The sequence below is a fragment of the Mus musculus genome, chromosome 14 (genome assembly GCF_000001635.26).
Source record: "Mus musculus strain C57BL/6J chromosome 14, GRCm38.p6 C57BL/6J".
In the NCBI taxonomy this organism is placed as follows: Eukaryota; Metazoa; Chordata; class Mammalia; order Rodentia; family Muridae; genus Mus; species Mus musculus.
Window position 1 is genome coordinate 5,560,779 of NC_000080.6, and position 27,650 is coordinate 5,588,428.

Below are 27,650 nucleotides of genomic sequence, written 5' to 3' on the forward strand. Positions count from 1 at the left end.
GGGATTAAAAGTGTGCACCACCATGCCCGGCTGAGTCTAACTTCTTATCCAGAGATGGGCAACTTTCCTCATGTACAGACCAACCTAAGACATGGGACCCGGTGGTGATAGGGTTAACCTATGACAGGAAAGGCTGTGACATTGGAGGAATGACCTAAGACAGTAACCACAGTAGATGGACATGACTGCAGAGGCCTAGACCAGCCTCAAATTTTAATAAAATAAAAAGGGGGAAATGTGGAGAGCCGTGCCATTAGCAATCGCCATTATAAGATGGCGCCGGCTTCCACTGAGCCTAATTAGTAAACAAGCCTTATGCGCAAGTGCAAGAGTAAATTCACGCCCAGTCACTGCCCATCTCGGGGCGTAGTAATGGGGTGATGGGCGAGCAACTAATCAGGTGCTGTCACGCCACATCAGGTGCTGAACCGTCACGCTGCGGGCTATATAAGCAGCACCATTTTCCGGGTTCGGGGTCTTCCTTATGTTGAAGCAATAAAAGCTTTGCCGTAGAAGGATCCGGTTGTCCGAGTGAATTCTTGCCGGCGAGATACTAGCTCGGGTGAGAGTCCTGGGGTTAAAGCACTCCCTGGAGGCAAGCTCTCCTCTGGGAGGGAAGGTGCTCGGAGGACTGAGGGTCAGCTCCACCTCCTGGCTGCAGATGTAGGCCTGTAGGACCCTGTCCCAGAAGCTCTGTTGCTTCTGTGGCCTGTCCTCTTCTGAGTAGACCTGCCTTCATTTCTTTAGGTTTTATGCATTCCTTTTCCACAGGCTTTTCCATGGGACTTAGCATCATCTCTCCTGGTCTCTCTTATTTTTCTCTACTCTACCTAAAAGGACTATCCTGAAGGCATCATCTGCACTGCTCTTCCCCAGTGATCAGGATACAGAGATGAACAAGGCAGATAAACTGCCATTTCACCCTCAGATTATGACCTATGAGAGGAATGAACTGCATGCAATTCTGGATCATTATAGCAACAGTGATTTGAAGAACATGTAAGCATTACACCCAGTTCTGTTTTCTGTTTTGACACCATAACATCATCCCCAGTATTTGTCAGATCACAAGAGGTTGTGCCTCAATCATATTCTCATCCCCAGACTAATTTTTATATATTCTTCTAAGAGACAGAACTGATACCTGGTTAGTAGGTATATGTACTGTGTGGGAAGTATTCTGATCCCCTTCCTCCAAATAAAAAGCAGAGCCTGTCGCATGGAGTCAGGGGATAAGGGTACTAGAGTGTGATCTCACAGCACACATTTCAAGAGGTCTTGACAGGTGTTAGCTTCTGTCATATGCTAGGTATTGTGAGTTTATGGTGAGTCTTTGTACTTAATCATCATGAGCATTGGTGCTGATTGCTCAGACTACAGCAGAAGTGATCTGGTGCCATTTGGTCTGTCGAAGTTTGTGAACAGATTTTACCATTGCTCCTTTCTTGTCTACTGCCTTAGACTCTGGGACAGTGCCAATTTCCTTCATTTTTTTGCATGTTTCCCTCTGGATTTTGGTAATTAGGCTTCTGGTCACCAGGATGATTTTCCTTTTACAAGTTCCAAGCAGTGCCAGTGCTGAGACCAGGGAGCCACACTTTGACCCTCGCTGCTCTTGGCCTATGGCCCTATGTGTTCACCTTGGAGATATATCAGAATTCCTTGTAAACCGTAATCCAGACATCTTTATGTTGGATTTCCTCCTTGAAAATACTGATTGTGTGCTCTGGGCTTCCATGGAGTAACAGGAACCCAGGATCAAAAATCCTTGTTCTGAAGAAAACACAAATGTCACCGCGGGTTTCATGTGAGCCTATATCCCCTGGAAAATTTTTAGAGAGTTAGTTTACTCCTCCAGGCCCATTGAGGGTTCTCATTCATCTCTGGCTCCCTACCTCTGGTTTCCTTTTCTCTGCTGTTTTGGATCATGAGAATAAGTTTAATAAACAACAGGAAGTTCCAGTGTGTAAGAGCTAGTGTTTGACATCCAGTGTGCTAGAACAGTTCAGGACTCACACCTGAATTCATGTTTTCTTTGAGATCTGTGTTCATGGGCTTCTTTGTTGTTGAGGTCAGAACCAAGATATAGATAGATAGATAGATAGATAGATAGATAGATAGATAGATTTTGCTATTTGATTTCTATCACTCAAAAAACATTAATTTAGCACTAGGTGTTGCAAGTAACGTTGAATCTACTTCCTGTGAAGTAATTCTGCTCTATTTTAAACTTAAACTGATGAAACAGATGCGTTCCATGCCAGGGACTAAGTTGAACTACAGTTGAGTATCCCCAGATGCACACACAGTTCATTCAGAAAAGTGAGGCATTAATGCTAAAATTAAACTCAACAACTTTACCCAGCAGTATTTTCTTGAAATGTGTGCCTAGGATTTATTGAAAACACCATTTTCGTGACCAAAGGTGAACACAATTCAAATGACTGTCAACTAGAGAACTACGAAATAAATTGTGCTTTCCTTATACAATAGAATGGAGGATGCAGTCAGTTACCAGAGCAGCCACACAGGTAAAACTCTATAACAAACAAGCATGTTATATACACATGAAATCTAAACACAAAAGTGAAGTAAATGCATAGAATTTCAAACTGGGAGTTGATAATGTAACTCAGTGAGTCCAGAGTGTGCCAGGATTGACAGCTAGAGTTTGATCCCAGGGATGGATGTGGTAGCATGACAGAACCTGCTAGTGCATGTTGTCCTTGGCCCCACACACATGCTATAGCACAATCTTGCCCATGCACATATATACATGCAAAAATCAATAAATGCAATAACTATTTTGAGAACAAATTTCACAACCATGTAACTCTAAACGATATATTGTTTAGTGACGTAGATATTCCTGGCTAAATGATGGGGAAATCAAGCTTCCCTTCAGGTTCAAGATAGAAAATGAGTGAAGGGAAGCTGCCAGCATATTGCTAGAGAGGAGACCACAAAGGCTTTGTAGGTTCTGGAAGGTTTTACTTCCAAACACATGAGTATAACTTGTATCTATCCATGACAGTATACTCACCCCACTTTGATGTTTTCTGAATGACAGAGACCTGCAGGGAGGAGCATTGACACTGTTGTGCCAGCTGCAGGGACACAATGACTTTCCCTTCTTCCTTCCCTGTTAGCTGTGGCATACCTCACTATCACTTGGCACTTATTCCATGCTCCTTACATTACTGTTAGCTGTGAACAAGTCTATTTTCCTCTGCCCTTAATTTGTTCATTCAGCTAACCATCATGGAATGTCCATAAAGTGTCAACAGGCAGGAAAGGGCATCAATGAAGAGACCATCCAATAAAGAAGAGACAGCTGGATTACTGGTGTGGTGACAAGCCTCTTATTTCAACACCATGGACATAGGGCAGAAGGATCATGACTCTGTGCCTGCCTGGGAAACATGAGACTCTATCAACAACAGTAATATGAATAAAATAAAGAAAGGCCTGATTATCAGTGGTGGGAAAGAAAGAACCATCTGTGAATATGGCCTGATTTGGTACTAGGCCCTCAAGTAAGGGCTCCAAAAGAGATATCACTATGGAAGCTGAGAGCTCATCCTTTCTAACATCCCAGCATGTGTTTTCTAGAACAGACAGTCCCATCAATATGCCACTGCCAAAGCCAGGGGACAGCTGGGCCTGGAGAAATGAAGGCCCAAGTTATGAGAACTCTACTACCTTAACTGCAGACAGTCACAAGCATCTTTTACTCTTACTGGAGGAGTCTTCTTGTTTTTTTTTGCTCACAGGACACTTACTGATAAGACTGACAACTGTGCAAAAGCAGGCACATTATCCAAATGGGCCTGGCCAGAGGGTCTGAGCCAAAGTTTGGCTGTATCAAGCCCCTTTACTGCTACGTGCATAATCTAGTGATTCATCTTCTCTATGCTGAAGAAAGATGGGTCTCATTGTCTGGGACAATGTTTGTGAATCTTAAATGGACTGAGACTAGATGAGTACCCATCATTCCTCAGAAACGTAAATCAATGAATGAATGTTTGAACTCAAGACACCACAAATATTCAGTTTCAATATTACATTTGAAACAATTCAGGAAGGTACAGTGAAGTTGAAAGTAGCTGCATTGGTAGTTCTAAATTGTTTGTGTGTGTCTTTATGTTTGAAATTTCTTTTTCATTTCCCATAGTTCGATCCAGGGCCTTGATCATACGAGATCAGTGCTCTACCAAGGGCCAGAGTTAATCCTTCTTCTTATCCACAAGGTTGACTTCACCATGACTCAATTGTGCCATTTGTTCAAAAAACAGACTGTACCTTGTATGGTGGCTCTGAGGACTGAAACACAAAGCTTGAAACTGTTCAGCCTGATCCTACTGGTGTACATGCTGAGATTTGAGGTCCTTTGCTTCTTTCTGGAGATGAAGAGCAGAACAGTCTTGGATGGAAGTCGTTCCATTGAGGGAGAATTTCCCTTCCCAAATCCATGAGGCTCAGAGTACCAGGATACAACTTACAATCCCTAAAACCAGAGCAAAGAAAGGGCATTGGTACCCACTGCCTAAGCAACTATAGGCCTCTGATCACATTGCTTGTCATCATAGTATGCTACTACATAGAGTTTCCCAAAAGGTTCCTAAGCTTGCACATCTGGCCAGTGAGGAGAGAGAATAACAATACCAAGTAGGATTGCTTATGGCGCCTGGAGAAGGCCGCTTGGAATAATCAATTCATTTCTTGACTCTATGCCAGTGTACACCCTGGGGAAAAGGAAGGAATGAGACTCAGATATGGTCATAGTAAAGGGAAGTAGGTAAATTGGAAGCTGAACTAAGGTTAGGTCTGAGGAATGCGAAAGAGTAAGAGCCATCCCAACTGTCCAAAGCATCTTTCTCATAAAAAAATGTGTAATCAGAATTTTCCTATTTCACTGAGAAAACAATGCCCCCCAAACACCACCATCCATGGCACTGTTTAGATGGTTATACTGAGGATTATATCTCTCCCGCACTCCGAACAAAGGTATTTTGGTGATTTGAAGAAAGATTCCCAACAGAAGTGTCTGTATCTATATGCTTAATCTTCAGGGAGTGAGACAATTAGAGTAGGATTATGTGGTGTGGCTTGGTGGAGAAAATACAACCTTCTGGAAGGAATTGTGTCACTGCAGGTGGGCTTTGAGATTTTCACACCCCATTTTGGTCCCTTTTCATCTCTCTGGTCATTCTGTTAGGATGCAGTTTTCAGATAAATACAGCACCAAGCCTGACATCATGCATTCTGCCATGTTTACTATGGGATTAATCCTCCAAAATGTAAGCAACCCCACAATTAAATTCTTTAATAGGACTTGCCTTGGCCATGCTGACTCTTCACAACAGTAGAATGGTGACTAAGTTAGCCATGGGAAGTGGAATCAACTATAACTCAACTTTCTCTACATGGCAATATAGGGAGGAAGACTGCAGCTTCTACCCCAGTGGTAGCAGTTCTAAGGAAGGCATAATTATTAGTGCTTTGGCAAGCCATCCACCTGCCATCACTTTCTGAGACATCAGAGAGTTTTTGAACCTTCCTTTCTTTATTTCTGATTGACCTGGACCAGCACATCCTACATCAGTGACAAATTATTGATGGGGAGGTGCCAGGAGTTTAGAAGGATAGAGAAGATAGAATCTGTGTCTTCAGATCTTTTACTAATTTGGCTTAATCCAAGCAGGTTTATGAAGAAATACAGCATCATATAGATTATTTACATGGGGAAATGGCCACAGTCATCAAAGAGCCAAGTGTAATTGTGTTGCCAAAGAGAGCATGGGACACCTCAGAAACAGGTGAATAAGCCCTGATAGCCAGAGCCCAAGAGATGGATCCAAAAACACCACAACCTTGATGCCCTGGAGGCATGGGCTCCAGTCCTAGATCATTCTTCTTTTTTTTTTTTAACTTGGCAATGAGATCTTTCTTGAGTGGTCCCATGAATGCTTTATTCCCCTCCATGGTCTGGAAATGACCATGACAAAACTTGGAGGCGGTGTCAATGAACTTCAGGTCAATCTTCTCAAGGGCCTGACTTTTGATCTGGACCTGTAAGGACTTACAAAGGGTAAGCACTCGCTTCTTGGTCCCCACCACACAGCCTTTGATCATGATGAAGTCATTGGTTACCTCACCATAATGGACAAAGCCACCCAGTGGGTTGATGCTCTTATCAGACAGGTCATAGTCAGTAGATGCATTGTTCTTGATCAGTTTACCATCCTTAATGAGGTATCCTTGACCAATCTTGTAAATCTTCTTGATAATCTCTGTTCAGTGATGGTAGCCTTTCTGTCCAGCTCGAGCCATAGAGAAGGCTGCACAGGCAGGGTTCCAGGCTCTAATCCAGGCAACTTTGTGCAAACCTCGATGGGTCTTTTGGGGTAGTTTCTTTGTCTGCCAACAACTGGTCACCCCTTTGTATCCTTTGCCTTTTGTCACGCTGATGACATCAATCATCCCATCCTGCCCCAACACCTGGTTTACAGGAACCTGCTGCTCCAACTTCTCTTGGGCCCAGTCTTGATTCTCAGCCACAGTGCCTCCATTCACCTGGATCTCCATCAAGTGTGCCTTCTGGCACAGAGGAAGCAGACTCATCTGAGTGTGAACAATTATGCGAATGGCCTGGCAATAGTTCTTCATGCTGTTGAAGTCATTTTCCAACTGCTTCTTGCCTGTGTCATCCTGCCATTTCTCACAGTACTTGGTAAAAGTCGTCTTCTTAGATTTGTGCCACTTCTTATAGAACTGCCTTTTACACTCATCACTGATATGCTCAACAAATATAGTCATGAAGGTCCAGAGGCCTCGTGGGGTTTCAACATATCTTACAATGCCCACAACCACCATTGGTGGGGTTTCCACAATGGTCACAGTCTCCAGAACTTCTTTTTTGTTCACCTTAGATCCTGGCCTGTCAACTTCCCAGACGATGTGGGTCATGGCACCCTTGTAGCCTAGAAAAGCTGTGAGGTGAACAGGCTTGGAAGGGTCATCCTTGGGGAGGCTCTTCATTTTCCCATGATGCCGGCTGTTGTGCCTGTGAGGCAAGAAGCCCAATGACCCATGCCTGGGAGCTGAGAATTTCCTGTGAGGCATCTTGCCACCACATGCCGCTTATAGAGCTAGATCATTCTTATTGAGGCTACTCCTGAACAAGGACACAGAACGAGAGTTGTTTGTCCTTTAACAATTGACTCTGAGAAATCTTTGGGTAGGCCTACCTCTCCACTTCTGATTCTCCTGTTGCTGGTGGTTTCATTTCATGAATTGGATTTAGTTAATAAGTATATTTATGGCTCTTGTTTCTTCAGGCTGCTATATAACATGTCCACCAGAAGTGATCCTCAATGATGTGGGTCTGGGTACCAGAGGTTTTCCATGGAGATCTCTGGCCAGGCCTAATGCCAGGGTTCCAGCCAAGGGAAGTGATTGCAGGCAAAGATGAAGTTTCTGCCATGCCTTCCAGGTCACTCAGTAACTCTGAGCTGCTTTGCACTGAGTTGGGTTGGGCTGGGCCAAGGAGAAGCCGACTATTCAGTGAGGAGTGCAGTGGAACCTCAGATGGAGAGATCTCTTCCCAAGTGTTACAGCTCTTGGAACATAACACTCAGATGACAGAGTAGTTCTCGAGCACCTTTAATTCCCTGGATAGGATTTATATACAGTTTTTGGGGTGATTCAGGGTTCGACAGCAGGTACCTCTCATTTGTGGGAAGGCTTGGTGCTGCTCCTACGTGACTGATAGCCACACACCTCTCCTGTGGGGGCTGTGGGGATGGTAACTTTGACAGGAGCCAGAAGGCCAGGAGACATGATGGAACACCTTCCGTCCCATGTAGGTGGAAATCACCATCCATCTAGTCTCTGGGGTTCCAGACCTTTGTTCGACTGGAGACCAGGCTGTCTGTGCACAGCCCACTACCCCACAAAATGGTAACATTTTTATTATTTCCCTCAAATGTTTGTTGGGCCATTTAAAAAGATCTATTGGTATATAACATGTACCCCACACCACAAACCCCTGATTTCTGATTTCTTGAGGTCTACACATGGGTTTTCTTACATAGTTAAAGGGACAGTGTTTGGATGACAGGGTAGAGATTAAGGTGGAGAGTTCCTATCCCCACACTTATTACCTGAAAACCAGCTAAATAAAACTCTTTCTTCCTCTATGCCTCTATTTACAGAGAGGAAACTAGGAAAGGGGACAACATTTGAAATGTAAATAAAGAAAATAATAATAATAATAATAATAATAATAATAATCTCTTTCCTTCAGTTTCCAGCTGATTCTGTGAAGTTTCTCTCTCAGAGAAAGTCTATCAATAGCATTCATCTTAGCATGAGCGCTAGTCTGCTACTATTGTCGTTGTCACTCTATTTTGCTCAAAAGAGAATAGAAGGATAGAGGGTTACAGGATAATACCCAGCTGGTGTATTGCAAAGGCAACCTACCAGTCAAACTTTTGGAGCAGTTGAAATTGCCTGCATGAGTCCTGTATTAGTGAGTTTCCTGTGACTGCCAGATGGTGTACCTTGTCAATGTCATTATATTAGTCCTATCACTTAATTTCCTAAAGATTCTAGTAAGCAGAGGTGTGTACCACCAAGGTGTAATAAAGAACGGCAGGCTCTCAATAAGACAAAAAGGCCACCAACAGATTGGAAAAGAATCTTTACCTATCCTAAATCAGACAGGGGACTAATATCCAACATATATAAAGAACTCAAGAAGGTGGACTCCAGAAAATCAAATAACCCCATTAAAAATGGGTCTCAAAACTAAACAAAGAATTCTCACCTGAGGAATACTGAATGGCTAAGAAGCACCTGAAAAAATGTTCAGCATCCTTAATCATCAGGGAAATGCAAATCAAAACAACCCTGAGATTCCACCTCACACCAGTCAGAATGGCTAAGATCAAAAATTCAGGTAACAGCAGATGCTGGCAAGTATGTGGAGAAAGAGGAACAATCCTCCATTGTTGGTAGGATTGCAAGCTTGTACAACCACTCTGGAAATCAGTCTGGTGGTTTCTCAGAAAATTGGACATAGTATACCAGAGTATCCCGCAATACCTCTCCTGGGCATCTATCCAGAAGATATTCCAACCTATAAGAAGGACACATGCTCCACTATGTTCATAGAAGCCTTATTTATAATAGCCAGAAGCTGGAAAGAACCCAGATGCCCCTCAACAGAGGAATGGATACAGAAAATGTGGTACATTTACACAATGGAGTACTACTCAGGTATTAAAAAGAATGAATTAATGAAATTCCTAGGCAAATGGATGGACCTGGAGGGCATCATCCTGAGTGAGGTAACCCAATCACAAAAGAACTCACATGATATGTACTCATTAATAAGTGGATAATAGTCCAGAAACTTAGAATACCCAAGATATAAGATACAATTTGCAAAACACATGAAAATCAAGAAGATTGAAGACCAAAGTGTGGACACTTTGCTCCTTCTTAGAATTGGGAACAACACACCCATGGAATGAGTTACAGAGACAAAGATTGGAGCTGAGATGAAAGGATGGACCACCTAGAGACATCCCTACCCAGGGATCCATCCCATAATCAGCCTCCAAACGCGGACACCATTGCACACACTAGCAAGATTTTGATGAAAAGACCCTGATATAGCTGTCCCTTGTGAGGCTATGCCAGGGCCTAGCAAACACAGAAGTGGATGCTCACAGTCAGATATTGGATGGATCACAGGGCCCCCAGTGGAGGAGCTAGAGAAAGTACACAAGGAGCTAAAGGGGTCTGCAACCCTATAGGTGGAACAACAATATGATCTAACCAGTACCTCCCAGAGCTCGTGTGTCTAGCTGTATATGTATCAGAAGATGGCCTAGTTGGCCATCACTGGAAAGAGAGGCCAATAGGTCTTGCAAACTTTATATGCCTCTGTACAGGGGAATGCAAGGGCCAAGAAGTGGGAGTGGGTGGGTAGGGGAGTGGAGGGGGAGGGTATGGGGGACTTTTGGGATAGCACTGGAAATATAAATGAAGAAAATACCTAATTAAAAAAAAAGAACTGCAAGCTCAGGAAAAGTTAAGTAAACAGCTTGAGGAGCTAGCCAATTAATATCCAGTAGAGATTTGAAATGATTTCTGTGTAGGAAGAGAGGTACAGGGGAAGATAGGTGCATGACAGGAGCTGGTTATAGAGACATAGGGCCAGTGCAGGGTGAAACGGTAAGAGAAAGAAAGGAAGATGTTGTGAGGGTTAAACTAGAAGTGGCAGAGGGTGTAGGAAGCAGGGACCTCTGAGGTGACTTCAGGTGAGTGGTAGTGAGTAGACTTTCTTCTATTCTATTATTTTAATGTGCCGGTGCCCTGGAAGCTACAAGAGACTGTAAATTCCCCAGAGCTGGGGATAGAGGCAGAACTGAGCTGTCTGATGTGGGTGATGAGAACCAAACTGAGGTATCCTGTAAGATCAGCTCGCACCCTAAATGACTGGGTCATCTAGTCGTTCCAGAGAATCAATTTCCACATTGAGTTATTGTCAGAAATCAGGTTGTAAAGTGCCAGGGATGCAGTGCTGTTGCCCAGTATCTACAAGGAGGTATTGATTTCTTTCTGAAAGAAAACAAAAAAGGACACAGTAGGACCTGGGGGATAAGGGAAGTACCAATTCAGCCTGAATAAAAGGATGGGCACATGGCTGAGCAGTCATGGATATAATGTGTGTCTTTGCATATGGTAAAGGAGGGTTCAGAACAGGGAAGGGCTTCTCTCACTGAAAAAGACAATGCCCTTTGACAAAGGAGGTAAAAACATGCAGCAGAAAAAAGACAGCATTTTTCAAGAAATGGTGCTGGTTCAACTGTCGGTTAGCATGTAGCAGAATGCAAATTGACCCATTCTTTTCTCCTTGTATAAAGCTCAAATCCAGGTGGATCAAGGACCTCCGCATGAAACCAGATACACTGAAATTAATAGAAAATAAAGTCGGGAAGAGCCTTAAACACATGGGCATAGGGGAAATTTTCCTAAATAGAACACTTATAGCTTATGCTCTAAGATCAAGAATTGACAAATGAGACCTCATAAAATTGCAAACCTTCTGTAAGGCAAATGACACTGTCAATAGGACAAAACAGCAACCAAACAGATTGGGTTCAGATCTTTACCAATCCTACGTCCCATAGAGGCCTAATATCCAATATATACTAAGAACTCAGGAAGCTAAACTCCAGAGAAACAAATAACCCAATTATAAAATGGGGCCCAGAGCTAAACAAAGAATTCTCACCTGAGGAATACTGAATGGCTGAGAAGCCCCTGAAAAAGTGTTCAGCATCCTTAATCATCAGAGAAATGCAAAATAAAACAACCCTTAGAGTCTACCTCACACAGGTCAGAATGGCTAAGATAAAAAACTCAGGTCACAGCAGATGCTGGTGAGGATATGGAGAAAGGAACACTCCTCCATTACTGGTGGGATTGCAAACTAGTACAATGACTCTGGAAATCAGTTTGGCTGTTCCTCAGAAAATTGGACATAGTACTACCTGAGGACCCAGCAATACCACTCCTGGTCATAGTTCCAAAATATGCTCCAGCATGTAATAAGGACACATGCTCTTCTATGTTCATAGCAGCCTTATTTATAGTAGACAGAAGCTGGAAAGAACCCAGATGTCCCTCAACAGAGAAATGGATACAGAAAATGTGGTACATTTACACAATGGAGTACTACTCAGTTATTAAAAACATTGACTTCATTAAATTCTTAGGCAAATGGATGGAACTAGAAAATATCATCCTGAGTGAGGTAACCCAATTACAAAAGAACACACATGGTATGTACTCACTGATAAGTGGATATTAGCTCAGAAGCTCGGAATATCTAAGATATAATTCACAGACAACATGAAGCTCAAGAAGGACGATTTAAGTGTGGAACCTTCGGTCCTCCTTAGAAGCAGGAACAAAATCCCCATGGGAGGACAGTCAGAGACAAACTGTGAAGCAGAGACTGAAGGAAATGCCATTCACAGACTGCCCCACCTGGGCATCCATTCCATATACAATCAACAAACCCAGACACTATTGTGGTTGCGAACAAGTGCTTGCTGACAGGAACCTCATATAGCTGTCACCTGAGAGACTCCTGATAAATGCAGAGGTGGATGCTCTCAGCCAAACACTGGCCTGAGCACAGGGTCTCCAATGGAGGAGCTAGAGAAAGGACCCAAGGAGCTGAATCGGTTTGCAGCTCCACTGGAGGTACAACAATATGAACCATCCAGTTCCCCCAGAGCTCCCAGGGACTAAATTACCAACCAAAGAGTACACTTGGAGGGACCCATGGTTGCAGCCACATATGTAGCAGGGGATGCCTTTGTCAGACATCAATGGGAAGAAGGCCCTTGGTCTTGTGTAGTCTTGATGTCCCAGTGTAGAGGAATGCCAGGACAGAAAATTGGGAGTAGTCAAGTTGGTGAGCAAGGGGAGAGGGGATGGGATAGGGGGTTTTTGGAGGGGAAATGAGGAAAGTGGATAACATTTGAAATGTAAGTAAAGAAATTATCTAATAAAAAAAAGAAATTCTTTAACTGGGGAACTCCTCAACCTCACATATCTAAATCTCTAATACTGACAGAAAGGAGTTTCTGCCAAGGTCATTGTTAAAATCAACACTAAAGCACTAAATATGTTCCCAGTTTCTGTCAGCTAGTTTCCAGTGACACTAAAAGCATCTTATAAAGGACTGAACAAAAGTACTATGCACCACTGCACAGAATGTGAGACAATCTCACCAACCATGCTGCCTCACTGGATTATTCAGAAGATTTCTAGGAACACAAACTAATTCTCTTCACTCTCCTTTGACTGTTATTCAGAGACTATGTTTCTCTTCTGTATCTATACTTGTTTTTCATGGAACTTAGTTATTTCTCATCACAAACCAAATCAGTGTCCAATGTCACTTTTCCTTCCCTTTCCCACTGTGTCCATCCCATCATCATCAGGATGTCTATTATTCCTAAGAAGACATAAGATGAGAATCTGAGTGATGACTTCGGATCTGTGGTTGCTGTCAGGATAAGTACTGGTCAGCCAGACAGAAGTTATCGAGGTGTAAGGGAGAGGGGAAAGCCAGGCAGTCTGTGTAAAGCTACGGTTCCATGATAGCAGTCACCTCCATTGTCTAAACCTGTTGTTTGTATGGTATCACCTGAAATCAAGTGTCTCAGTGGAGTAACTGTCTTTTACAAAGTTGGCCTTTGGGCATACCTGTGATACAGTCATGTCTCGTTGATAACTGGGTAGGAGCACCCAGGAGACTGTGGGAGTTACCATTACCTGAGCAAATGGTCATGGGTGGTATGAGGATAAGATCTGAAGATGAACCTACCAGGCAAGTCAGCAAGCACCAATTCTTCATGTTTTCTGCTGTAATTCCTCAGTACTGAAGGTGGGCCAGGAAGGATGGATGCCTGAAAAGAAGATCTCATAGGCACATGCCTCCGTGTCAGAATTCTGGGAACTGTTGGGCTTCAGTGACTTTACCCTCCTCTAATCCCAACTGAAATAGAAGTTTGAAGTGGGATAGTCAACTGGAAGTGGAGCAGGAGGGGTCAAGCCCATCTGTGGCAGGACCTAGGATGGAGTGGTCACCACCTCTGCCTTCTCCATTTTTGTCTCTTCTCTTCAAGTATGGTTACAACCTCAGCTAACTTGGTTTTGCCAGAAAGAGGAAGCAGAGGAAGAGGCATTCCATGATCATGCCTTATTACCAGTGATGCAGGAGGTTAGTTCCAGCCTATCAATCACATAGCCTTCCTATTTACAGTTCCCTAGCCTGAAGGCCCAATTCAGTCTGTGTCACTCTGCTGCCCTCACTAAGCCCTGATGCTATCTGGCCATGTACAGAGAGGGAAAATGACACCAACAGGGAGCCACAGAGCAAGGAATGGCTCATATAGTATTTACAGAGCCTTGCCCATGCCACGACACAGGTAAAGGCCATGAACAGGGTGCTGCAGTACACCATACTATTGAGCTTCTGTGAGCAGTCACAGCAGGAACAGGAGGTAGTAGGCACCAAAGCAGAGATATTGCTCTACTGTCTCCTGGGCATGTAGCAGGACCACTTCCAGGACCTTCATGCTGCCCTGGAGAAGACAGTTCATCTGCTACCTGAAGGGTATCTTGGGCTCAACAGTTTAGCAAGAGGTAGACAAGTCTTTGACCAGAGGTCACCTCTCTGGTCTCCCTTTTTCTTTGTAGCGTATGGTGAGTTAGCAAGTATCTAGTTAAAGCCACTTCTCCATCTCTATGGCATGGGTGACACCTTACTCATCCTATACATAGGAGGAACTGATGCTTATACAAGAATTCTTACTTCTATTCTGAGGATCCCTGGGAACAATAATAAAACCTTGCCTTCCCTCTTGTGGTCGCCCCTGCTATAGGGTCCTCTGGAGCCATCAGGACCTGGGAGGATCTTCTATCCCTTTGCATCAAAAGGCTGCAACAAGCAAGGCTGGAATTAATGCCAGGAGCTGAATTCCTATATTTTGATTCCCCACTAATCCATTTTAGGATTACTTGGGCCTTTTTATTTTGGGGCTGTTCAAGATTCCTTTTGGCTTTCTTGAGCTCAGTCTCCTAGCTCTTCTAGATTTGCTCTTAACTGTGCATAATGCCTCTTCCAGTTCCTAAGATATTGTGGTTCAAGAAAAAATAACTGAGGAAGTTGTTGTATACCATGGGAAAAACTTAGTGATTGTGGCTGAGTCCCAATTATTCTCTGCAAGTCTTAGGTGCTTTACAAAAGAAAACATGGACTTGGGTTATTAAAGGAACACACCACAACAGCCTCAACTCAAGAATTTCTGCTCTATGAGGCACTGTATTTTTTTTTCTGAAAAATCATCAGATAAATGAAATTACAGAAGCAGAATGAATGTCTGGTTAATATTTTATATTAACAAATACACAATAATGGGAAAGGAAAACAATTTTGGGAAATGAGCCAGGTAGCTCTGACATCAACCACCTCATTAAATAGCTGTCAAGACTCAACTGCTCATGAATTAAGCTTAGTGCCCTGGTAGAAACATCCTATGGTGAAAAATCCTTAGCCTAAGCACAAGGTTTTGCTGACTCCCTTTCTTTTGCTTTGCATTCATTTTCTACTTTCTTTTCTGCGTTTTCTTTAACTTATAATTTTTTTTGCATACCAACTTGATCTGAAACTCATTTTTACATGGAGCTAATTTTTTCTATTACATTCCCCATTTTTTTAGTGGAATCAATCAAACTATTGATTCATGTTGAGGTACAGGATGATGGGGAGCCTGTAAGGCTAATATTTAGGTCACTGTCTTCCCCCTGGCTGTAGGAGAATGAGTAAAGTATGGTGGCTGAATTTTAAGGTTCCCGGAATCCACTGCAGTTAACCTTGACATCCATGGAGGGACATTGAGATGTGTAAAGAAGTGAGACAGAGAAAAATATGCATCTGTTTTAGCCAGATAAAATTTAATACCTAGGAAGTAAGCCATTTAATCAGAAAGAAGCAGACAATTTGAGTAGACCTTTCTGTAAATTTCTCTTTATAATTATTTTAAGCGGTATTTGTAAAGGAGCCTGGAGAACAAAATGAGCCCTGTTATGACAATGGGCATCTTTCAAAATCATTTGGTTATCTTGCCAGAGGAAAGGGGTGTTTGTGTGTTTGTTTGTTTGTTTATTTGTTTTTCTGGAAAAGTAGAACTAGTTACACTTGTTTCTCACAGTCCAGTTCTTTGTGAAGGGTGAGCAGACACTGAGATTGGTAGGGTTATCAGACTGAGAATTACCTGTTTGAACTGCCTTTGGCTAGTTGATCCCGTCTAATCCTTGAAAATTCTGTAAGCCATTTTCAAGTGCCATTGTGCGTGTTTCCCAAAGGACAGTCAGGCCCATCATGCTGTGTACCTTGTAACGCTGGTGATAGAAAGGGCTTACAGACCTGGCATGTACTGTGTGATAATTGTTTCACTCACACAAAGTCCTGAGTTTTATCTCACAACCAGAAAATAAAAATGCACAGTCATATTCCATGTGCAGGTGGAGAGCATTCTCAGCAGTCCTGGCTTCCATTCTCCAGACAATCCAGGATTTTCTCCATGCACTATCTGCTGCCATGAGTTGAACATAAATCTTTAGTGAGGGAAATGATTATGCTTTCAGTGAAAACAATCTGGTATTTATGAATAAGTAAGCAGAACCTAAATTTTTATTGTATCAACACTTTCTGGGCTATGGAGAGAGCTTAGCAGTAAAGAGTGCCTAGTGCTATTCTCTGAGGCCAGGTTCTTTTCTAGCACCCAAGTAGAAATAGTACACAATATTTAGTAACTCCAGGTCTGGCGATCTGATCCCTCTTCTGACCTTCATGGATATCCCACATAGGAAACATACATCCACACAGACAAACACATAAACAAGACTCTGTGTCATGGCGAGAGCCCTGAAGGTGGAGGAAGATGTAAGTTCCCTCTGGTCTGTGGATATTTGTTTATATGACATTTTACTACACCTGCCTTATGGGTTTTATCTTTATTTGTGTATGTGTGTGCATGGTTATTTTTGTTGTTGCCCATGAATGTATTTGGAGGCCAGAATTTAATCTTGGGTGCTCTTTATCATGACCATTGATATTTTTTTTTAAATAAATGCTTTCATTTAGATTTTCTAACTGTGAATACTATGGATTCCATTAGGACACTTTCATGTAGGTTTATGGTGTGCTTGTGTTACACTCACCTTTTGGTACACTCTCGTGCAATTCCCAGGCCTGCTCATCCCCTTTCCACCCCAAACTAATTCTTCTAATTTGATCTCTTTTTAAAAATTTAATGTGAAAATGAATTTCATGAAGTCTGAGTCTGAGCTCAGGAGTGAAACAGGGATTATTTACCTGAAAATGGCACATTAAGAATGTTTATACACCGAAGACAATTCTATCCCTGTCCTAATCTTTAACAGAGACATAGGGTTTCCTCATCACCCAGCATGCTAAGATGCTGACGGAACTTGACTTGTGCATGCTTGGCACAGTTTCATGGCTGTGAGTACCTAAAATATCACTAGTTTTAGCTTTCTGTGTCATACTTAAGAAGAATCTGTCCCCTTTCCTAGCACAAATGCCAAAGTCTTTGAAATGGCACAGAATCTGGGTACAATTTAAAGGCTCCCTGTCGACCTTATACTTAATGCTTCAGTGGGGATTTGGCTGCACTGATGAATCTGCCTTTAGTTTTAGCTTCAATAGCTGCTTGGCTGGACTTTTTGGTCCTTGAGTTCATAAGCCTTCTGCTTTGGTGTGGAAATTCTGGAGTTGCTTGAGACCATTCTGATCATCACCCCTAAAAGAGAGAGAAGTCTTGCATATTACCAGGTTTATTCTGGCCAAAATGCAGAAGAGTATATTTCTCTTGTCCTATTTTGAAAAGACAGTTGACTACCTCTCTGATGCTTATTTTCTGGATGGAAAGACTTCCTATGCAATAGGAATGCATTGTCAAAGACATATAGGTTAAAATACTCATAGATCTTTTTTGTTTCACCACTCAACCAAGGCATACTATGCTTTCTCTTCTCTCCTCTCTCTCCTCCCCCCTCTCCCTTCTCTCCTCCCCCCTCTCCCTTCTCCCTTCTCTCCTCCCCACTCTCCCTTCTACCCTCTCCCCTCTCCCCTCTTCTCTCTCCCTCTCTCTCCTGATGGAGCCTAAACCTTGATGGCCTGATTTCTCATATTCGGAGAGAAAAACAAAAGATTCCTTGGAGATTCCTGTGTAGAAAAGGGATTTTCTGGGACTTCCTGCCATTCTCTCTGTGAGGGAGTGAAATTAAGTTAATTAGCTAAATTTGGATACATATTAGTTTATTTAGCATTATTCTGGCTAAGTCTTGAGCCTAAAGAAGATACTTGCTAGCATAGTAAGTTTCTTAGTTTTCTTTGGTGCTAGCTTTGGAATATATTCCAGTGTTAGTGAATATAGGCATAATTTAAATTTTAGCCCAAAAAGTATTTGGGGAATTGGGTGTTGTGCTGCACACCTGTATTCACAAAAACTAGGTGAGGAAAGAGGGCCCAGATTGTAGAGTCAGCATAAGCTACATATTGAGACTCTGTATCCAGAGAAAAGAGTAGAAAAGAATGGGGGCTGGGATGTAGATCTGGGACAGAGCATATGTCAGTGCAAGCCTTGCCCTAGCATCACTAAAGTAAACAAGTGAGGAGAATCAAAGTGTTTTGCTGTTGAGAATGAGCAGGTAGGAAGATATTTAGCAAAGCAGTCCTTAATCGTGGGTGAGAGTGGGTAGCAGATAGGTCGTTACAATTCTAACTCAGTTTAAAAATGTGGGAGTAATCCAATGAAGGAGCTAGAGAAAGTACCCAAGAAGCTAAAGGGATCTGCAACCCTATAGGTGGAACAACATTATGAACTAACCAGTACCCTGGAGCTCTTGACTCTAGCTGCATATGTATCAAAAGATGGCCTAGGCGGCCATCACTGGAAGGAGAGGCCCATTGGATACGCAAACTTTATATGCCCCAGTACAGGGGAACGCCAGGGCCAAAAAAAAGGGGAGTGGGTGGGTAGGGGAGTGGGGGTGGGTGGCTATGGGGGACTTTTGGTATAGCATTGGAAATGTAAATGAGCTAAATACCTAATAAAAAATGGAAAAAAAATGTGGGAGTATTTACAAAATATCTTAAGTGGAAGGAGGCTTGACTATACTTCATTGCCTAAAATTGGTTTTTATTTTCAAATGGTTCTGTACCTGTTGGCATTAACTGATGGCAGTATACCAGTTAATAGTCCAGAATTAATGGACACTTAGAAAGAGAAGTGTTTCAAAGCAAAAAGGCCACAATACAAGCTAGAGGTTGTACAGTTCCACATTCTGCCTGGATGCTGAGTCTTTGGCCTTGTGGGCTAGGACCACAGAAGTTCCTGTAATCGACAGCACTGTTGCTCACGGATTGTTTTGTTATCGGCGTAACAACTAAGAAAATTGACCCAGGGCAAACGTTTTGAATGTTAAGTTCTGACTATGGAATACATAGTGATTGCTGAGTCAGTTCCATATTGCTGCCAGGGCAGCCTTCCAGTCTGTGCTGGTTCCATCTGTAGTCCTTTGGTTCTGGACTGATCAGGAACATGAGCCCTGCACCATGGCTTCTCAAGTACCCACTCATGGTTTTCAAGATATGACACATAACTCTTAAGTTCTATCACAATTGAAGGTAAAACCGTAGAACATGGGATTAGACACTTTAAGTGACTCATGATTCTGCTTGTGAGCAATTGATTAGTTCAGAATAACTGTAAGTAGTAATAGAGTGTTCATAAAGTTTTAATCAGCTTTGGCTCATGTCTCTTGTACTTTGGGGGTGGTGGTATGGCACCTTATTAAGTAGAAAACTGACTGGAGAGGTCAGCTTTACTCCTTTCTGTTTAACCCTGACTGTAGCATCTTTAGACTGTATGGCCAAGACTCTTTCTTGCTTTTGTTTGTTTGTTTGTTTGTTTGAAACTAGATTTTGCTGTGTAGCCCTTGCGGGCCTGTTACAATGTAGCCCAGACTGGCTTCCAGCTCTTGGCAGCACTCATACCTTAAACACCAACACGCAAGCTTTCAACAAGATTAGTGATATGTTCTACATGGAAGTTTTATTGTATAGCCCAGGCTGGCCTCACATTTCAGAGGTCTGCTGGCCTCTGCCTCTGGAATTCTGTAACCAAAGTTGTGCACAACAATGGCTCACCAATGAAGATCTCAAGGTAACAGTAATAAAAGGGAATTCATGAGCAACAGGGGAAAAATTATTTGAAACTCTAAAACACTAAAGAAAGTCAAGGAACTTTTTATAAACCAAATGAGACAATATGCCATGTATTTGAAATTGTAGTAGCCATATTGAGAAATAGAGTTTGATGCTGGAGACCTGCCATAAATGCCAATTCAGATTGGGCCTGAGGTGTGCTAGGGGACTCCCTCAAGACAAAGAAACAAACTGAACAAAGAAAAGACAAGTGGATGTCCCTTAGGTCAGAGAACCATTGTGAAAGCTTTTAACTAGGAAAAGCAGTTAGTAGGTTAGAAACTATTTTAAATTGGGGATTCCTTGAAAGTTTCTCAGAAGCAATGGGCTTCCACCAGGCTTTTCCCCTGAGCTGCCTTTAGTGGGAAATGAGGCAGCTTTCCTTTCTTTGCCTACACAGTATTTCCACCCATCCTGGGTTTCCTCTACAGCTGCAGATGCTGTAGAGTTGCAGTCATTTACTTAGCAGGAACCAGCTTAGACTGGCTTTGCTTTTCAAAGCTACAGGCCTTAGGAGCTGGCTACTGAATTCTGTTTTGATCAGAGCGGGCTGCAAGGCTAGGTTTTTATAAGTAATGGATACCTGAACTTTGAGGAATTAATTGCCTGGTTCCTGGATGTGAAGCTGTGCAATGTGTCTTTAAGCAATCAGCATCCTTTGAAAGAGTAAGAAATGGAACCCGTCTTCTTCACCAAATAGGCATGGGCCTTAGACCACCTTTCACTTCAGTCACCCTTGACTGGATTCTGGGAAATGTTGCTATATAAAACCTGGAAGTTTAATGTGTAGGTTGAAATACAGGATAGCTGCCAAAGTGACCTTTCACTATATAGAGTGTGGGGAAGAGAACATTAGAATCATAATCACATTTTGGTCCCAGCTTGTGCCCTCTGTCTTCTTTACATTAAAAGGAAAAGTCTGAACTGCGTTAGGCCTTTTACTAGGGGTCTTTGTCTTGACTTGTCTGTGACCAAATAGTCAGACTAAGACAAAGGTCAATAAAAGGGCATTATTTTGGTTTTGGCCATGTATAGGCTTTCTGTACTCTAGGCACTGATCTGGATCTCCAAACAAGGCCATTTAATGCTATTGTTTCTTAGAAAGTTCTTGGCAGTGTGTACTTGTAGGTACAGAAGTTCATATTATAGGGCCAGACGGACTTTTGAAGTCCATTTCACCCCGTGATTTCCCTCGCTAAAGGGAATAACTGACGCACAAGAGAGGCTGTCTCTGTGCTAAAAGGATTGCTCTACTGAGAACCCCCCACCAAGTCGGTAGAGAATTCACCATTGGAAAATCACTAACAGCACTGTGAAGTTTTCTAAGGTGGACAGCAGGAAGCCTGTCCTTTTCCTACCCTCTCCCTCAGCCCCTCTTCCCCACCTGTGTAGGATTTTGAGGTTGAATGTGCATTGTGCACTGCTGCTGCAACGTAGCTCTTCCCTGTGGCTGTGCTGAAGCAGCTGGCCAGGGAAGCCTGGGAGCTGAGGCTCCAGCCTGTGGATTCTCTTTCCTCAGACTTTAGTCTGGACCAGGGAGTGGTATTCTCTCCTGTGGATGTGTGTATATATATTCTTTACTTTATACTTTGTTCACGTAGTTCGGTGCATTCTTCCAGGCATTCTGGATGGGCGCTTTAGCCTAGACATTTATTTTGGCATATTGTCATCTTGGGCTGCATGCATGTCCTCTCTTGTTTCTGAGTCCTCACCATGCTCTTCCCAGCTTCCTGTTAGCCAAAGGGAATCACTCTTTCTGAACCAAAAGCTCTCAGAGCAGAGCTGAACCTCCCAGAAAATGCTCTTCTCTACCTAATGCGCCAGATGGGGGTGGGCCCGAAACTAAACAGCACTGTAGAGGTGGCCTAAAGGACCGGAACCCCCAGGCAGAGGTGGGAGGTAAGGTCCTAGCAATGGTGCTGAGTGAGGGTCCGTAAGACCCAGTTCTTCTCCTGTGCAGAGGGAACTTTTACTTAGCTGGAATGGTACCTTGTGGTCCGAGCATGTGGAGGGATTCGGGGTTCAGAGTGCACCCCAGAACATAGGAGATAGCTCCATGTCCCCCTTTCCCTCAGGAGCCTTCTCCTCACTCCTGCTGCCTATTACAAGGGGAGGAGGATCTCCACTGCCTGGCCTGCTGCATCATGCCCCTGCCTATCTCTACTCTCCATTTCCTCTGAGCCCTCCAGACCCTAGGAAGAGTGAGAGGGCGGTCCTTCGAGGTTTATCTCGACATCTGTCATCTCATTCTGGTGCTGGTCATATCCTGGGTCAGCAACACCAGAACATCCCAAGGTTGGGTGCCCAGGCGTGAAGTGCACAGAGGACCCAAGAGGTCTAGGCAGGGGAGGCTTGTGATCCAGGGTCCCGGGTCCAGGGTGCTGCGCGGAGGGGATCACAGAAGATGGTGCTAGCTAGGGGCAGGGCTCAAACTTTCAGGCAGAGCCCAGCAGCTGACCACAGCCCCTGGGGCACTGCTGTGTCCCTGCAGGAATCAGAGAGGATGCCTGGGCCTGCAGCCAGCACCACCCTCAGGGCTTCGCAGGAGGAGCTGTCCCTGGGGCCAGTGTGGTTTGCCCCACTGCTGCAGGACCTGGAGAGGATTCATCCTACAGTGAATTGGAACAGGAGGGGCCCCAGAAGCTGATCCATAAAGTGTCCACCTCTGAACAGATGGGGACCAAGGTAAGGCTCGGGCGTGGACCTGTGAGAGGGCTGTGGGCAGAGGGAATGCTCTGGGAGATCCCTGGAAGTGGTATCCAGAAGAGTGGTGCAGGGGGCCGGGGGGGGGGGGGAGGGGCGGCCTGGATGGGGCGTGGCCTGGCGCAGAGGACTGGAAGGTGCTCTAGGGATTCCTGAGGTGTGTTGAAGAGATATCTATGGTGTGTTCTGGAACACTTGTCTAGCCATCATAGCAAGCATCTTGAAGCACAGTTAGAGCTTGGTGGCGAGATGCCACCTAGGAAACTTAAAGGGAGTTTGGTTGTTCACCCATGAGCTGCATGCTATGGAAGCCCTGCTGGAAGCTGTATTCTGCCAGCCACTGTGCTTTCCCACCCACAGCAAGCTGAGCAGCTTGAGTCTCTCAGTCAGTTTCCCTGGTGTGCTGTGCCCACAGGCTGCCCAGGCTTCTGTGTTGCAGGTTCCCTCAAAGTGTAGGGCTCAGACATCCATGGTGGTTCATCACAAATTAATTTCTTTAGGGTATTTCAGGGTGTGGTAGTGCTTTTGTGGCATTTTTGTGCTGATTAGTCTCAAAGTTGAGCTTTCCTTTAATAATGAAGGCAGAGGCTACTGGATGTTAAGGGACTTAGATATTTTAACATTCTTCTTAGTTTAGAAGTCTTCAACACCTAGACTGTCGTTGGTGGAGGAGTTAAAGCAAGATTTTGAGGAGGAAAATGATTAAATTAGTGGATGCTCCCTCTAGTAACAGATTTGCAAAAGCAATTCATCTACAGTCATTTCATGACAATTAGCTGCCTAAGGCTTATGGGAGTCTTACATGGAAACAATTTGGATTAGTGTTTGTTTGAGCATGTGCTGGCATCTAAAATTCAGTAGATGTATACATGACAATGACTTCAGTTACCAGAGTCAAAGGTTGCTTCAGCCATGTTTACTCAGACATCTTGGAACTACTGTTTAATGGAGACGGATTTGAAGTTCATGGCATTTGTAATTTTTCTGAATATGATTTTTTGAAAACTAAAGCTAACCATACTTTTAACTTGTGAAAAATTTTTCAAAACAAAACAAAACAAAAACAAAAATAAACAAACCAAAAGACACAAAACCCTGGCCGGACAGTGGTGGCACAAGCCTTTAATCCCAGCACTCCTGAGGCAGAGGCAGGCAGATTTCTGAGTTCAAGACTGGTCTACAAAGGTTGTTCCAAGACAGCCAGGACTATGCAGAGAAACCCCGTGTCATAAAAAACAAAACAAAACAAAACGAACAAACAAACCTGAAAAAGTGAATTAAAGAGAAAAATGGCAGGTTTCAAAAATGGCACATCATATACTTATATGCAATGGTCAAAATTCCATGCCTATTAATATCAATATCGGCTTGTAAGATTCATGCCATTTGAAAAAAAATTAGGGATGGCATAAATTGAACTGAGGAAGTAAGATTGAACAAAAAATTTGATAGAGGGCACTATTAAGTTGTTGGCTTAATGAACATGAAACATTGTAATGTTTAATTTTTGGATAAAACATGTTTATGACGGCTACAATAAATCTAAGAAAATATTTTTGTTTGTTTGTTTTTGTTTTGTTGTTGTTGTGGTTTTTTGAGACAGCGTTTCTCTGTATAGCCCTGGCTGTCCAGGAACTCACTTTGTAAACCAGGCTCTCCTCAAACTCAGAAATCTGCCTGCCTCTGACTCCTGAGTGCTGGGATTAAAGGTGTTTGGGTTTGTTGTTGTTGTTGTTGTTGTTTTTTTTTTTTTTTGGACTTTCTGACAAACATTTGCCATGATTATGGCTAATTATCAAGTTTTGGAATACTGCTTCTGATATTCATATCAGAATATCAGGAAATCTGCATTTTATACTGGCTCATATGTCAGTATTTATAAAAAGTGGTTTTCTGCTCAAACATCTGAAGTCAGAGTATTAAGTTGCTAAGACTAGTGGGCCTCTGCCTCACGGCCCACCTCCTGCAGTCCAGGCTGTAACTTGTGCTGTGGTGCCCATCACTGTGGCATTCCAGGCTGTAACTTGTGCTGTTGTGCCCATCATGGTGGCTCTTAGCTCACATACTGCTCCTGAGGGGAGAAGGTGAGGTCTGTGGAGGAGGTAATTTAAGTAGAGCTACTAAAGGTAACAGTGGGTTCCTAGTCTTTGGGAATTATCCAGGTAAGAAGAGAAGCACCCTTAGGAGAATGAAGATATTTCCTCATCTTCTCCCTAGGAGTATAAGGTGAGAGAGGCTTGAATAGAGGCGCAGGCCCCAGATTTGGCTAAGGCTTAGTTGGTTTTGAGGCCACACTAACAGTGTTTTCTCAGTCATCCTGAAGATACATCAAGACACTCTAAGTATGACGGGTTAGGATTACTATTAGTGCATTTAGTTCTGCATTCACACACTTATACATACTACATGCTTACATATACATGTGTAAATGTGCTCCTGATCGAGTTGTGTAGGTAGGTGTATGGCCCACAGGTGAGTGTGTTGTTCATAAAACTTGAAAATATTTGAGGGGAGGAGCAAGGACTCGGACTGTAAGGTGCTTGCTGTGTAAGTGGAGGAACTGAGGCGCATCCCCAATACTCATGTGTCTTTGTTGCCTTTTTGTTGCTGTGATAAAAATACCTTGACCAGGAGAGCTTATAGAAGATTGTTTTGGGGCTTTTACTTCCAGAAGCATAAGAGGTCATCCTGGTGGGGAGGCATGGCTGCATGAGGCAGGCATAGCAGTAGAAGCAGGAAGCTGCAGCATGATGCACTGAAGACTTGGAACAGAGAGAGCCAACTGAGAGCAGTGTGAAGTTTTAAATTCCTAGACCCTGCCCCCTCCCCCAGTGAGGTACTTCCTCCAGAAAGAAACTCCTAATTCCTTCCCAAATAGTGCCACTGACTGAGGACCAAGTGTTTACCTTCCATAGACTGGGGGCATGCTTGTGTGGAGTGGGGGTAGGGAGGGGTCAGGGATGGGGGCAGTCATTCTTATTAAGACCCCTCTACCACATTTGATAAAAGACAGGTGCTGGGGAGGCATTCACAGGAGGATCCCCATGAGTTGTTGGCCAAGCCAATCAGACATTCAGGTTTAAGGATCAACCTTGTCCAAAAATTAAAGAGCAAAGTGACTAAAGAAGACAGCTGCAGGTCATAGTGATGCCTGCCTTTAATCCCAGCACTTGGGAGGCAGAGGCAGGTGGATTTCTGAGTTTGAGGCCAGCCTGGTCTACAAAGTAAGTTCCAGGAAAGCCAGGGCTACACAGAGAAATCCTGTCTCAGAAGAAGAAGAAGAAGAAGAAGAAGAAGAAGAAGAAGAAGAAGAAGAAGAAGAAGAAGAAGAAGAAGAAGAGGATGAGGAGGAGGAGGAGGAGGAGGAGGAGGAAGAAGAAGACAGCTGTTCTTGACCTCATCGAATATGTCCTTGTGATGTGCACGCGCGTGCGCACACACACACAAATATCTTTCCATGAATGACTGCATAGTTATAAAATACTTGCAATGTGAATATTATCATTGGAACAAAGCCCACTCACTTTATTTCCCATTGAAGATCCCCGGGGTCATTCCCCTGTTTGGCAGGCAGTGAACAGTGCAGAACAGTTTGGGCTGGGGATGCAGCTCACTGGTAGACTGCTTTGCTAGCATGCATGAAGCTCTGGATTTAGTTCCCAGTATTGCATAGAAACAAGGTGCAGTGTCACTCACCTGTAATTCTAATGCTCAGGGCATATAGGCAGGGGATCAGTGCTGCAAGGCTCTCCTCATTTACAAAGGGAGTCCCAGGCCAGCCTGGGCTACATCAAACTCTGTCTCAAAACGAAACTAACAAAAGGCCAGAGTTTAAGAAATTAACCTTGTTTGAAATACTTTTTGTAAATATTTCATGATACACTAAAGTATTTGCATACTAAAATGGACATTGCTTTACTTGAGACATTTGAAAAGTGTCTAGGCATTTTCTTAATTGAAAACATTGTACAAGCTGGCAATGGGTATTTTAATTATACTGCTCAGAAGGCTGAGGCAAGAGGATGGTAAATTTGACTATAGCCTGGCCTATCTTGTAAGGCCCTATCTCAAAAAAACAATAAGACATGTATGTAGTCAGACATACTGTCTTAGTTAGGGTTTCATTTCTATGAAGAGACACCTTGACCAAGGCAACAGAGGGAGAACATTTAATTGGGGCTGGCTTACAGGTTCAGAGGTTCAGTCCAATATCATCAAGGCAGGAGCATGGCAGTGTCCAGGCAGGCATGGTATAGGAATAGTTGAGAATTCCACATCTTGTTCCAAAGTCAAGCAGGAGAAGACTAGCATCCAGGCAGCTAGGAGGAGAGTCTACAAGCCCACCCCCACACTGTCACACTTCTTCCAATAAGGCCATGCCTTCTTTAACAAGGCCAAACCTCCTAATAGTGCCACTCCCTGGGCCAAGCATATTCAAACCCACACATACTAACAATACAAGAGGCTACAGGAAAGGATTCTAGCCATGAGAGAAATCCCATCTTCCACTGACCTCAGGTTTCCTCTCAGAGGCAATCATAAGTGATGTTTTCTTGGGGTGCTTCCAGAAAATCTCTATGCAGTTACAAGTGTTATATATTATTTATGTACAACTTACATGTAAGAATATATATATATATATATATATATATATATATACATAAATACACACGCATATATATATATATATATATGTGAATTTATACATTTTTTAAGATAACCAAATAACATGGTATATACCTGTAGTCCCAGCACCAGGGAAACTGATGCAGGAGGATTGCCTAAAGATCAAGGCTAACTTGGGTGACATAGTGAGACCCTCTCTCAAAAAATAGACATTTAGAAAATATCACTGTCTATTTTTATATTCGTAGATATTTATACACACAAACAATGTGTATATATTCTGTTTAAAAACTGATAGTAGGACTATTCCCTAATGGCCTTCTGTATATTTACTTCCTTCTTTTTAGTGATAGTAGGCCATTCAGATGAGCTGTGCTAAATTGCTTTCAGCAGTTCAAAGTTGACAAAGTGTAGACAGTTTCATTTGGTTGAA

The 27,650-nt window shown here is 43.2% G+C and overlaps 3 long non-coding RNA genes and 1 pseudogene across 5 annotated transcripts in view; 1 reads left to right on the forward strand and 3 right to left on the reverse strand.

Annotated features, from left to right (window-relative positions):
• The window catches only part of Gm26893, a 39,421-nt gene extending 25,832 nt beyond the window's left edge, over window positions 1-13,589 (reverse strand). For 2 of the 3 annotated variants that reach the window (XR_003950951.1, XR_003950950.1), the window contains exons 1-2: window positions 13,418-13,589; window positions 4,303-4,507 (exon numbers count right to left, since the gene is read on the reverse strand). This is a non-coding gene — a long non-coding RNA (predicted gene, 26893). Of the gene's footprint in view, window positions 1-4,048; window positions 4,508-13,417 lie in introns of those variants that run through there. The other variant, XR_003950949.1, reaches the window with a different exon arrangement.
• Window positions 5,932-7,151, reverse strand: Gm8266 (predicted gene 8266; annotated as a pseudogene).
• Window positions 13,590-13,642: 53 nt separating the features above from the next.
• Window positions 13,643-14,964, forward strand: Gm46465. Its single transcript, XR_001781355.2, has 2 exons — window positions 13,643-13,813; window positions 14,478-14,964. It is a non-coding gene; the product is annotated as a predicted gene, 46465 (long non-coding RNA).
• Window positions 14,965-17,358: 2,394 nt separating this feature from the next.
• Gm41086 lies at window positions 17,359-25,273 on the reverse strand. Its single transcript, XR_874113.2, has 2 exons — window positions 25,214-25,273; window positions 17,359-17,420 (listed from the first exon to the last, which is right to left on the reverse strand). It is a non-coding gene; the product is annotated as a predicted gene, 41086 (long non-coding RNA).
• Between the last annotated feature and the right edge of the window lie 2,377 nt (window positions 25,274-27,650).